The sequence below is a fragment of the Elaeis guineensis genome, chromosome 3, assembly GCF_000442705.2.
Source record: "Elaeis guineensis isolate ETL-2024a chromosome 3, EG11, whole genome shotgun sequence".
In the NCBI taxonomy this organism is placed as follows: domain Eukaryota; kingdom Viridiplantae; phylum Streptophyta; class Magnoliopsida; order Arecales; family Arecaceae; genus Elaeis; species Elaeis guineensis.
This window is the reverse complement of record NC_025995.2, coordinates 2,530,951-2,544,929: the sequence shown is the minus strand read 5'-3', so window position 1 is coordinate 2,544,929 and position 13,979 is coordinate 2,530,951.

The following is a 13,979-nucleotide window of genomic DNA, read 5'->3' as shown; positions in this document are numbered from 1 at the left end:
GTACCACGTTGAATTTTTTTTTTTTTAATAAAATGAAGGACTTATATAAGATGAGTATGAATACAACCAAAACAATCATTGAAAAGAATATCCCGAAAGGACAAAGGCAAAAAAGATATATCAGTCCAACTAATCCCTCCTGAGTGCTAGGCAACATAGCTAGCTATCTAGTTTACGGTACTATTCACTTCACAGTAAATGTGTCTGATGTCCATGGAGATGCAGCCTAGTATAGTTCTCTAAATGTCATAGATAAGCAAGTGCTCAAAGTGAATCCCAACCCACCTCCACAACCAACCTACCAATGTGGTAGAGTCCCCCTTGATGACTAGCCGATCAACCCTCAAGACCCGTCTTGCAAGCAGAATGCCCTCCCAGGTCTCTCTCAGCTCCATTGCTAGCACTGTGGTCTTATAAAGGTGGATCCCCCCAATCGCAATAAATTTGGAGTCCGAGCAACACATGAAATGAGGTTTAGACTGGGTTAATAATAATAATATCACAGGAGTTGATAATGATGGAATCCTATATTGCTCAAGAAGAACTGGAATAGGGGATGGCTACCAGGGCAGGGGAATTAGGATCAGAAGGGAGGGACCCCCTGCTAGGCTCCAACCAACTCTAGAGAGAGAGAGAAAGAGAGAAGATGGGGTTTCTCCAACTCTCGTAGGAAGCGGGAATAGGGGCCGGTGGTGGCTGCTAGTGGTGTTAGTGATCATGGTCGGTTGATCGATGATAGATGATTGTGGTGGAATCTGGAGGAGGAGAAAACATGAGAAAGCAAGAAAATAATAAGGCTTGGTCCTAGTGAAGATTCAAGTCTCAACCACCATCGCCAGCGAGCGTGGCTTCACCAAGTCATTACGGATTTCGAAGAAAAACCTCAGTGAATAGCCAAAATAAGGGAGTGGTGCTTCTAAATTGAAATTTAGGTTGGTGAGCTTCTCGATGAGAAATGTGGAGGGATGTTAAAGGAGGTGGAGGTGAATTCTACCTTATGTTCGGTGAGGATTGGCCACGGATATGGTAATGATGGTGGACATTGGGAAAACTATAAGAGAAAGAGAGGAGAAGAAAGAGAGAAAAACGGATTTTGATAAGGTCTTATGATGAGGTTAGGTGGAAGGATTATAGCTGGCCAAGGCTGGGAGTCGAATATGAGCTCTGCCCTATTTGATTCAAGAGCAAGTTGTTTCAAACCACTCAACAACACCAAGCTGGCCCAAAGAGGCTAGGCCTAACATGGGTCAAGCCGGCCGATCAATGGATTAGACCGAGTATCACAAAGCATGTATAAGTTAAGGAATTCAATGCTCGAAGGTCATCTCCTATACACTGATCAAATCAAAATGAAGTTTGTTATCCATTTCCCACCAAGAGATGAATGAAAGAAAATTCATGAGCATTTGGTATATAATGATTATTCATGATTAAGGATAATGTGGGTAGAGCTAATGAGATCACGATATTTAGTTGCACCATGACGATCCTACGTAGCCATGATCTTAAATCATCTCCACTCCTCAAATCTTTGCTTAACCCAATAATGGGATATCCGTTCTTAGGGTTAGGTATCCAAGATCACCCCAAGGCAATGATCTTGGCTAAAATTTAAGAATAAAAATATCTTTTGGTCTAGCAAAAAAAGGATAAATTACAGAAATATTTTTTTAATTTGAATTCGATTTTATTTACAATCTTCTATATTTTAACAAATATCAAACTGATCCTTCTAGTTATTGAAATATTCTAATATATTTTTGCCGTTCACTTAAACAGCATTAGTTTGCCATTTTAGTGAATGAAAATATCCCTCATTCATATAAGAAGAGGATGAGGAGGAGAAAGGATGAGGTGGAAGAGAAGGAGAGAGAAGAAAGAGTCACCGATGAGAAAAAGACGGAGGAGGAGGGAGCCATCATGGAGAGGAAAGGTGGGGTTGCGAAAGTCAGTATGGAGGGGGATGGTGACATCGAATGTCTCATGGGCGGGATTGGAGGAGAAACGAAAATAGAAGGATCAGCTCATAAATTGAATAAATTAAGGACTAACTTTCATGTGACAACCTCCTCTCTATTTTTCAAAGGGTTAAAAGGGTATATTGTTTAGGTGAAGGTGGGAGAGAAGATTTCTATAATAAAATAAGCCTAACAAATGAAAATGCCTATTAAACTCCAAGCAAAAATATAGGTCTCTTTATGTTTGATTTAGTGTGGAGAGTTTATTTTGCATGTGTTATTGTATTCCAATGTTTATTTTGATAGTTGCTAAACTATGCATCTCACGCTTGGAATTTGACTCCTTTCTTTGTTGTACAGTTTTCAAAGCACCTATCAATTTCGAGAATGGAATGCTCACAATGATTATTTATTAAAGAACAGTATGAAGGAACAAGAGAGTGATGATAGAGATAATGAAAACTAAAAGAATATCCACACAATGTCCAGGATGATATTCCTGGATGACTCTAATAAAGATGAAGGGTTTGATCTCCATTTTATGGATGACATAGGAAAGAATAGAGATTCGAATCATCAAGTAACAAAGATTTTTGGTGGTTCATTAATAAGTCTTCCCAAAAGAATAGTATCACGGAGCAATGGTCCAATTTTTTTTTTGGTTATAAAGGTACAACTCAATTCATTTGATACAAGAACTATACAAATACAAGTACAGAAGAAGCCTACAATACACAAAAAACAGGCCGAAAAAAAATTAATGAAAGATTACATGAAGGAAGATAAAAAGAGTGTTAACAAAAAGCCACCGCATAGCTAGCTATAGAACAAAAAGTATGAAGGCATGATAAATAAAACACCAGTGTAAGATTATAAGCAGTAGGAAAAACAACCCAAAAGCAAGTATCAGATTGTAGAAAATTGGGCACATCTCCATTGGTATTAGATGGCCCATGCCGTGTTGAACAATTGCCAAAGTCTTGGAATTGGCAAGGAGGAGATAAAAGTAGGTGATGAACAGACTATTGGTGATCTGGCTACTGAAGAAACAGTATTATAGAAGATGAGCATGATAAACGCCTGGAAATGAAGCTCCAACCCTTTGAGAATCCTAAACATTGTGCAACAGTAATCCAATGTAGTGGCCATAACAAATGCATTGGGAAGCAGTAGTTGTAGTGATCTGAACATGAGAAGCAATATGAACTATTTAAGCAATAAATCAGTATGATGATCAAGCGAAGAATAATTAGCATGTCCAATACCAAACATGAAGCAACCTCTCATAAGTGACCTAGATGAGCACTATGAAGAGAGTGACAAAAGAATACTTACCAAGCTAAGGCCCATTCTGATGAACCGATGTGACATAGTGAGGCATAATAAGTTGGATCACAAAAATTTGACACGTTGAAACAGAAGAAAGAAGTAGAATAACCACAACAAGAGTAACATAATTATGCACTACTACAGGTAGATGGGCGTTGCTCCCATCTTCATATTTGCCTCCACTGCTCTCATACCGAACAAGTAAACTACCAATCTTGAATCCATTCAACACACCATTTTGACATGGGCAACCACCCACTACATATTCCATAGCTTGCAATAGAAACATACTATTCTCAACTCCTAGACCTCTCATAGTTCTCAATCCCAGTGGAACACCCTTGAAAATGCCACCAGCCCCAATTCTCCCAAATTGCTTAATTAATCCAACTATTACCCCCATAATCCCATCCACTATATAACCCCCACCACCAACATAATCCAATTTAATGAAATGCACAAAGATCTGTAACTATTGCTTGGGAAAATCAATACTAGCCAACTTGGATTTGTTTGATTATTACTTCGCGGGCAAAAGTTCTGCTACATGAGGACAGCTATGGGGTGTGTTGATACCCCCAACAGCATACTATAGCATGGCATAGAGGATGCTCCAAGCCATGATTGGAAACTTCACCTGATTTGTCCTATACCAACCTATTTATTCCATCTAATCTCCTTTATCCCTCTCTATTGTTTTCTTTATTTTCTTACTCTATTAGCTCTATTTTTGGAAGAATGGGAGAGAGATGGAGGTGAAGAAGAGGTAGAAAGGAGAAAAGTTTGGTGTGGATATTGGGTGTGTGTTTTCTTCTCTCTATCATCTCCTTAGCTTACTTTCTGAGAGGATAAGAAAATAGAAGAACTTGATTGAGATGCCTTCATAGTCTCCTTCTCCCTCTATACCCCTCCTTTTTCTCTCTACTTGGTTTTGTTGGTGGATGTCTGGCCAGGACACCACCTCCCAAGATCTTCTCGATATGCATATCGCAGCAGAAAGAAAAAAATAAAACAGAAACAATCAGATACGTGGATCAACTAAAAAAAAAGCTCGCCTCCATGGGGCATGCAAGCTTCACCATGAAAAAAGAAAAAAATTACAAGAAGAGATCACACTCTCAACTCTCGTACATCCAATCTCTCCATCACAAGAAACTCTCCCTCACAAAAGCTCTCTTTCTAAAAAGATCCTCCTTAACCCCTGAAGCAACCGCTGTCCACTGTCCAACAGCCTGCTTGAAGCCTTGCTTCTGCTCCTATCGGTATCGTGCTTCTATTTACTGGGTTTTCTCTCGAACAAAGCCGCACACACCATGGGTCTCTCTGTTCACGGAACTGGACCTTTTAAAGACTTAAAAATCGAGCTAATATCGAAAACACACTCTTGATCGGACTTCTGCAACTTCTCGGCCATCCGATCTACATCAAATGATCAAAACATGTTGGATCACACCCAAAATGAATTGTTGGGTACAAAATACCCCAACAGCCGAAGTTCGCACCAGGAGTGACCCTCCGGGGATTCTGCTAAATTCCGACCTTCGGCGATATCTTTCCGAACCTCTCTGGCGGCCGAGCCTCCGTAGCATTTTCGAGTTCTGCCGATGGATAAACCCCCACCAGCGTCGACCAGATTCTTCACGATAGACGGACTCCTAGGGGAGCCAGACTTTGTCGACTTCTACTACAGGCAGACTTCGTCCGGACTCCTACGGGAGCCGAACTTCGCCCCCGACTTCAATTGCAGGTGAACTTTGTCCGGACTCCTACGGGAGCCGGACTTCGTCCCCAACTTCTACTGCAAGTGAACTTCGTCCGGACTCCTACGGGAGCCGGACTTCGCCCTCGACTTCAATTGCAGGTGAACTTCGTCTGGACTCCTACGGGAGCCAGACTTCGTCCCTGACTTCTACTGTAGGTAGACTTCGTCCGGACTCCTACGGGAGTCGGACTTCATCCCCGACTCTGAATCGCAGACGGCCCTCGCCTATAGTACTAACGCTCAAGGTACCCAACGGTGGACGGCCCGCTAGCAACATCCGAGCTCCTTTCAGAGGGATAGCCGCCTCTCTCCACCAGGCGCGTCAACCGAGCTTCGGCCGACAGGCCTGGACTCCCTGGCTGGCCGCAGTAACGGCCATGACTCTGCTCCACTTCATGCAACAGATTCCGCACGGCTCCATCACTCCCTGGCTGGCCGCAATAATGGCCACAATTCTGCTCCACCTCCTGCGACGGATTCTGCGCGGCTCCACCACTCCCTGACGAGTCGTGACAACGGACGCCGCTCCACTCTCCGCAACTGACTCTACGTGGCGAGCCATGGTGACAGCCATGACTCCCCCCATTACTCTTCATAATAAACTCTTCCTGACCCCGAGCGGCCCACTACTAGGCGGTTACAAACGTCGCTATCAATCCATTGCTCTCTCTGCCTATAAAAAGGGGACCCCAGATACGTTATTCTCTAAGCTCTAATTTCTATCCCGAAACTCTGCTAAAATTTTCATTCGAGCACTCCATTCTTGTTGAGGCAGAGAACTGACTTGAACATCGGAGGGTCTTGCCGGAGCAACCCCAACTCCGGTTTAGACTTCTTTTGCAGGTCCCGGCGGCGACCGCGACTCCCTCGACTCCAGCTTCTCCGACGCAGGCAGATTTTTGCACCAATAGGATTGGCACTAGAGGAAGGACTGTGTCTTCGTAGTACCCTTGTTCTTAAAGGAGCGCTCAACGGGACCGCCTCCGGTCATCTTTTTCGACGTCCTCTCCTCCTTCCCCCACTAGATCTTCGCCTGATGCCTTCCCGCGAAGCATCCACATGGCGACCCACGACCTCCGCGGCCAGATCTCAGGCTCTGACCTCGCCTCCAGTTTTCCAGGCTCCTCCTCCTCCGGCAACGGCCGCCGGCATGGAGCGGTCAGACAATCGGTCTCCGACGGATTTTGCCAACACCATCTCGGAAGAATCCCGTTAGGAAACGACCGGCGTATTGGCCGGACCTCCCAAGGGCAAAAGACTGAGGAATCCATAACTTTCACTGAAGAAGATGCTCGGGGAGTTCAATTTCTTCATAACGACGCGGTTGTAGTTTCCTTGAATATAGCTAATTACGACGTCCGCCACATTCTTGTCGATAATGAAAGTTCGGCCGATATTTTGTTCTACAATGCCTTCTCAAGAATGTCCATCCTTGACGGCCATTTGGAGCCGATTAGCTCCCCTCTAGTAGGGTTTACCGACGACGCTGTCCCGGTGGAGGGAGTAATAACTTTGACTGTAGCCGCGGGTCGATATCCAAGACAATCCAGGGCTCTGGTGAATTTTCTGATGGTGAAGGCGTCGTTGGCCTACAACGCGATCCTCGGCCGACCTGGCCTCAACGCTCTCCGGGCCGTCGTGTCAACCTACCATTTGAAATTGAAATTCCCTACCAACCAGGGGGTCGGAGAGGTCAGGGGAGACCAGGCCCTGGCCAGACACTGCTACAACATAGCCTTGCGAAGAAGTGACCAATCCGACCTCTGCCCAGTTGATGGGCTGGACGCCCGCGACGACCTCGCTGAGGAGAGGGGTGGCCCAATCGAAGATCTGGTTCCGATTCCTTTGAACGACGGGAATGCGGAGCATGTGGTGAAGATCGGCTCCAATCTGGGGGAAGAGGTGCGGACGCATCTCATCAATTTTCTACGAAAGAATGCGGACGTTTTCGGTTGGTTCCAACAGACATGCCGGGGATTGACATGGAAGTCATGGAGCACCGTCTGATCGTCAATCCAAAGCATCGACCGACGAAAGAAAAAATTCGAGGCCATGCACCTGAGAGGCAGAAAGCGATAGCCGAGGAAGTGGACAAACTCCTGAAAGCTGGGTTCATTAGGGAAGTCAATTATCCTGACTGGATTTCCAACGTTGTCCTAGTCAAAAAGGCAAACGGCAAGTGGAGGATGTGTATAGACTTCAAAAAGCTGAATAAAGCCTGCCCAAAGGACAGCTACCCTCTGTCCAGAATTGATCAACTGGTGGACGCGACCTCGGGCCATGAGCTTCTCACCTTTATGGATGCATTCTCCTGCTATAACCAAATCAGGATGGCATCGGAAGATGAAGAAAAGACCGCTTTCATTACTAACCGTGGCCTTTACTGTTACAGGGTCATGCCTTTTGGCCTCAAAAATGCAGGTGCGACCTATCAACGGCTGGTGAACAAAATCTTCAAGGAGCAGATCAGCCGCAATATGGAGGTCTATGTGGACGACATGCTCGTGAAAAGCAAATCTTTCATGAACCACGTCGCCGACCTCGAGGAGACCTTCGGTGCCCTCCGAAAATATAAGATGAAGCTGAACCCGACTAAATGTGCTTTCGGGGTGACCTCGGGGAAGTTCCTGGGCTTCATGGTGTCGGGGCGCGGGACTGAAGCCAATCTAGAGAAAATTCGTGCCATCTAGGAAATGGCCGCCCCGAAGTCGGTAAAAGAGGTTCAACGCCTTACAGGGAGGATAGCAGCCCTGAATCGCTTCGTCGCGAGGTCGGCCGAACGGTGCTTATCCTTCTTCCAAACCCTCAAGCGGCCGAAGAACTTCTATTGGACCCCTGAGTGCCAATAGGTATTCGAAGAGCTAAGAAGCTACCTCGGCTCGCCTCCGTTGTTGGCGAAGCCCGAACCTGGAGAGGAGCTATTTTTGTACCTGACAGTCTCCCCTATGGCTCTCGCAGCAGTCCTTGTTAAGGAAAAGGTGAAAATTCAACAGCCGATCTACTACGTCAGTCGCGCGTTGAGAGACGTCGAAACCAGATATACTAAATTAAAGAAACTAACTTACGCCCTGTTGATTGCAGCCCGGAGGCTCCGACCCTACTTCCAAGGGCACATCGTAACGTTACTCATCGACCAGCCGATCAAGGTGATTCTACACCGGGCAGATGCCTCCGGGAGGATGGCGAAATGGGCGATCGAGCTCATCGAATTCGACATCAACTATCGATCCAGACCGACGGTAAAAATCTAGATATTGGCAGATTTTATAGTAGAGTGCACTATCTTGGAGGAGGCCGAACCGGAGCAGGGTGAAATGGACGACCCCGAGCCCTAATCGGACTCCCCTGAAGAAGAAGCCGACCTCCCTGGTTGCTTTTGGGCCCTCTACGTGGACGGGTCTTCCAACATGTCGGGCGCAGGCGTGGGCCTGATCTTGATCAGTCCAGAGGGGATCGTCGTGGAGTACGCTCTGCGCTTTGAGTTCTCCGCAACAAATAATGGAGCTGAATATGAAGCTCTGATCGCAGGGTTGAGGATCGCCAAAGAATTGGAAGTAGATCAGCTCCAAGTTCACAGCGACTCCCAATTGGTAGTGGGACAAGTCAACGGAAACTACGAAGCGCGGGAGGACAGCATGGCTAAGTATCTTGAAAAGGTAAAGGAGCTCGTCCCCGCCTTTAGTAGCTTCCATATCAGGCAGATTTCAAGAATGAAAAATACCAGGGCCGATCTTCTCTCCAAGCTGGCTACGTCGGCTCCGGCTGAATTGCCCAAGGGTGTTCTCTTTGAAGTTCTGAAGTGCCCAAGTACGGAAGAATCACAGCCCGTGTTGCTCCTAGATTGATTTTGATGATTACAAAGCAGATTGAAGGGATACAAATAATTTTAAAATGAAAAAGTCCTTATGCTCTTCAAGGGCAAAATCATAATTTTACTAAAATTATGATTTGATAGTATCATTTGATAGAACAAATGATTTGTAAACTATTGGTGAAAATTTCATTGTATTTGGACTTATATTTTTGAAGTTATGAAGGTTTGAAGTGCATGAGTCGACTCATGAGTCAACTCATGGCACTGTGAGCTGATTGGCACGCAAAAAATTTCTATGGCACGCTGGATTTTTGACTTGGCACGACCTGTGAGTCGACTCATGAGTCGACCCACAAGGCATGAGTCGACTCATGAGTCGACCTCTGTTGATTTGAGCCGAAAAATCCAAAAATCAGACCTTCTGGTCTGTGCAACAGAAGTCGACTCATGAGTCGACTCCTGATGCATGAGTCGACTCATGAGTCGACCCCTGCGACGGGAAATATCAGCAACGGCTATTTTTTTTGCCTGTTTTAATTGCCATTTATGCTTCCTAAAATTGCTCTAACGGCTCTTTATCTACCTAAATTGTTTTCTCTTGCTTCTAATGCTACAAAATGCTTGAAATGGTGAAAGAAATTACAGTTTAAATAGCAGATCAAATTGGAGAGAAAAAGAAGAAGATCAATCGGCAGATCAAAGAGAGAAGAACAGAAGAGAGGATCCGAAATCTGCACGAAAAAGCCTGAGATCAACGAAACATCCAAAAAGAAAAAGAGAGAGGATCCACAATATACCAGAGAGAGTGTGAAAGAGAAAAGCAAGAGCTTTCAAGGAGAGAATCCTTCACGCCTAGTGTTTCAACCTTGATCTAGAGATCGTTCAAAGCTTTCAAGAGATCTTCAATCAACAATCAACCTCTTCTCAAGCATTCAAGCGTTCATCCACTTTGAGAAAATCCGAAAAAGGGGTTCTTCATTTGAGTAAAGCTTTTATTGTTATATTCGCTCATTTAAGGAGCTGTTATTGTATTAATCTGTGCTCAAAATTTTCTAACTCTTTGTGAGTTTTTGTTCTTGTTTTTGGAGGATTTCCAAAACAAGGAAAGGTTGATCCGAACCTGAAATCGGAGTGTTTTGGGTTTACTTGTACCCGAGAAACAAGTGATCTAGCTTGGGATAGCTAGTGTCGGAGTTTCTGACGTTTTGTATTCGGGTTGAATACAAAGGATAGTGGATTGAAATTCCCAAGTAGGATCTTGGGGAGTGGATGTAGGTGCAAGGTTAGCACCGAACCACTATAAATCCTTGTGTTTGTGGTGTGCTTTATCGCTTTATCTTATTTCTTTATTATATCCTTGCAATACTGCTTTAGGTAATTAATATTGATTTAAAGTCTTTGTTTTGTTCTTCATAAGTAATCTGTTGGGCTTAAAATTTTTTAGAAACCCAATTCACCCCCCCTCTTGGGTTGCATAGCTGGGCAACAAGTGGTATCAGAGCCGGTGCTCTAGCCCTTCTTTGATCTAATAATCAAAGAGCCAAAGATCTATGGCAACCCATGTCGGTACTTCTCTAGTCGAGGGGCAATCTACAAACCGACCTCCACTTTTCAATGGGTCTAATTACACCTATTGGAAAGCTCGGATGAAGATATTCATACAAGCACTCGACTATGATATGTGGAGTATCATAGTGAATGGTCCTCACACACCCACCAAGATTATAGATGGTGAGGAGTCAACCAAACCCGAGAAAGAATGGGATGAGGTTGACAAGAAATTGGCACAATTAAATGCCAAAGTCATGAATGTTCTTTATTGTGCACTAGATGCTAGTGAATTTAATCGCATTTCTACTTGTGCATCTGCTAAAGAAATATGGAATAGGTTAGAAGTAACCCATGAGGGAACAAATCAAGTAAAAGAGTCTAAAATAAACATGCTTGTACATAAATATGAATTGTTCAAAATAGAGCATGATGAGTCCATAACTGCTATGTTTACTCGTTTTACTGATATAATCAATGGTTTAAAGAGTCTTGGCAAATCTTATACTAACAGTGAACTTGTAAGGAAGATTCTCAGGTCACTGCCAAGAACTTGGGAAGCCAAGGTGACTGCCATCCAAGAAGCAAAGGACTTGAACACTCTACCTCTAGAAGAGCTTCTTGGATCCTTGATGACTCATGAACTTAGCATGAAGCAACATCAAGAGGATGAAATCAAAAAGAAAAGAACCATTGCCCTCAAATCCACAACTTCGCCTGATTATGAAACGGATGACTCTGAAGATGAAGATCAGGATGAAGAGATGGCTCTCATCACCCGGAAATTTAAGAAGTTTCTAAGAAAAAGGAAACAGGAGATGAGAAAAAAATTCACAAAAAGGGATCAAAGCAAAGAAAAGGAGAAAGATCAACCTCCTATATGCTACGAGTGCAAGAAGCCAGGACATTTCAGATCCGAATGTCCACAATTGAAGAAAGGTCCAAAGAAGTTCAAAAAGAAGGCAATGATGGCGATCTGGAGTGCGAGTGATGACTCAAGCTCCGACGAGGAAACCTCAACAGAACAAGCCAATCTGTGCCTGATGGCACATGAAAATGAGGTAACTTCTGAATCCACTAGTGAATTTACTTTTGAAGAATTGCATGAAGCATTCTATGATTCAATTGATGAATTAAAGAAACTAGGAAAGAAAAACAAAGAGCTGAAATTGGAAAATCAGTCCTTAGTGAAACAAGCTGAAAATCTTTCAATTGAAAAATTCACCTTGATTCAAGAAAATCAAAACTTAAAGGATGAAATGAACAAGCTGAAATCTATAGTAGATAAGTTCACCTTAAGTTCAAACAAACTAAATATGATCCTTGAAAATCAGAAAGCTATATATGATAAGGCTGGACTTGGTTATAAACCCCTGAAGAAACAAAAATTTCTGAAGGATATTTATGTAAATTATTCAAGTAACAAGTCTACAAATATTACTTATTTTAAATGTGGAAGAATAGGACATAAATCATACACATGTCTTATTAACAAATATGCAAACACAAAGAAAATATGGGTTCCAAAAGGAACCATTCTGACTAACCTGAAAGGACCCAAGAAAGCTTGGGTACCTAAGACAGAAACGTGACCTTTGCTTGCAGGTGTGTCTAGCATCCCAAGAAGGAAACAGGAAATGGTATTTTGACAGCGGATGCTCGAGACACATGACTGGTGATGAATCACAATTCATCACGCTTGATGCTAAGGATGGAGGGATGGTCACCTTTGGAGATAATGGCAAAGGAAAGATCATCGGGATAGGTAACATTGGTATCACTCCCTCCAAATACATTGAGAATGTTTTATTAGTTAACGGTTTAAAGCATAACTTACTTAGCATTAGTCAATTCTGTGATAAAGGATATAAAGTAAGTTTTGAATCATCTGTTTGCATTGTGATGAGTCCTATTAACGATGGCATTAAATTTATAGGACATAGGCATGGCAATGTTTATATGGTAGACTTGAATGATTTAACTAAATTAGACATGCAATGCCTAGTTTCCTTAAATGCTAAAATAAATGAGACTAGTTGGCTGTGGCATCGTAGACTTGCACACATTAGCATGCATTCTCTCTCAAAATTAATTAAAAAGGATTTAGTTCTCGGTTTGCCAAAACTGAACTTTGAAAAGGATAGAATTTGTGATGCATGCCAATTAGGTAAACAAACTAGAGTATCATTTAAATCCAAAAACACTGTTTCAACTTCTAGATCTTTAGAGCTCTTACATATGGATTTATTTGGACCAACTAGAACCACTAGTCTAGGAGGAAAACGATATGGATTTGTAATAATAGATGATTACTCTCGTTTTACTTGGGTTTTCTTTTTAGCTCACAAAAATGAAACTTTTCAAATTTTCACTAAATTTCATCGAAAAGTCACTAATGAAAAAGGGTTTTCAATTCAAAATATTAGAAGTGATCATGGAACAGAATTTGAAAATCATGACTTTGAAAATTTTTGTGATGAAAATAGAATTGGCCATAACTTCTCTGCTCCTAGGACACCCCAACAGAATGGGGTAGTTGAAAGGAAAAACAGAACCTTAGAAGAAATGGCCCGTACCATGCTTTGTGAAAGCAACCTTCCAAGATATTTTTGGGCAAAAGCTATTAACACAGCATGTTACATTTTAAATCGTGCTTTAATTAGACAATTTTTAAAAGAAAACCCCCTATGAACTTTGGAAAGGAAGAAAACCAAATATTGCATATTTTCATATTTTTGGTTGCCGATGTTTTGTATTAAATAATGGCAAAGAAAAACTTGGTAAATTTGATGCAAAATCAGATGAAGCAATCTTTCTAGGTTACTCCTCCACTAGTAAAACATTTAGAGTGTTCAACAAAAGAACTTTAGTAGTTGAGGAGTCCATACATGTTGTCTTTGATGAATCTAACGATCTTCCTTCAAGGAAGAATGAGGGTGTTGATGATGCAGATCCACTAATAGAAGGTATAAAGGAGATCACTCTGAAAGATTCAGCAACTCCAGAAGACAAGGATCAAGAAGACGAACAAAATGAAAGAGGTGAAGAAATTCAAGAACAACCTTAAGGTACAAATGACCTACCCAAGGAATGGAGGTATGTTCACAACCACCCTAAGGAGTTAATTATCGGTGATCCTATGCATGGGGTAAAAACCCGTTCTTCACTTAGAGATGTACTTAATCATTGTGCATTTGTATCTCAACTTGAACCTAAAACTTTTGAAGAAGCTGAAAATGATCATAACTGGATTAATGCTATGCAAGAAGAACTTAATCAATTTGAAAGAAATAATGTTTGGACCTTAGTGACAAGACCTAAAGATTATTCAATAATTGGCACAAAATGGGTCTTTAGAAATAAATTAGATGAGCATGGAAATGTAATTAGAAATAAAGCAAGACTGGTTGCTAAGGGATATAATCAAGAAGAAGGAATTGATTTTGATGAAACCTTTACACCTGTTGCTAGACTAGAAACTATTAGACTTCTACTTGCATATGCTTGCTTTATGAAATTCAAATTATTTCAAATGGATGTTAAAAGTGTATTTTTAAATGGATACATT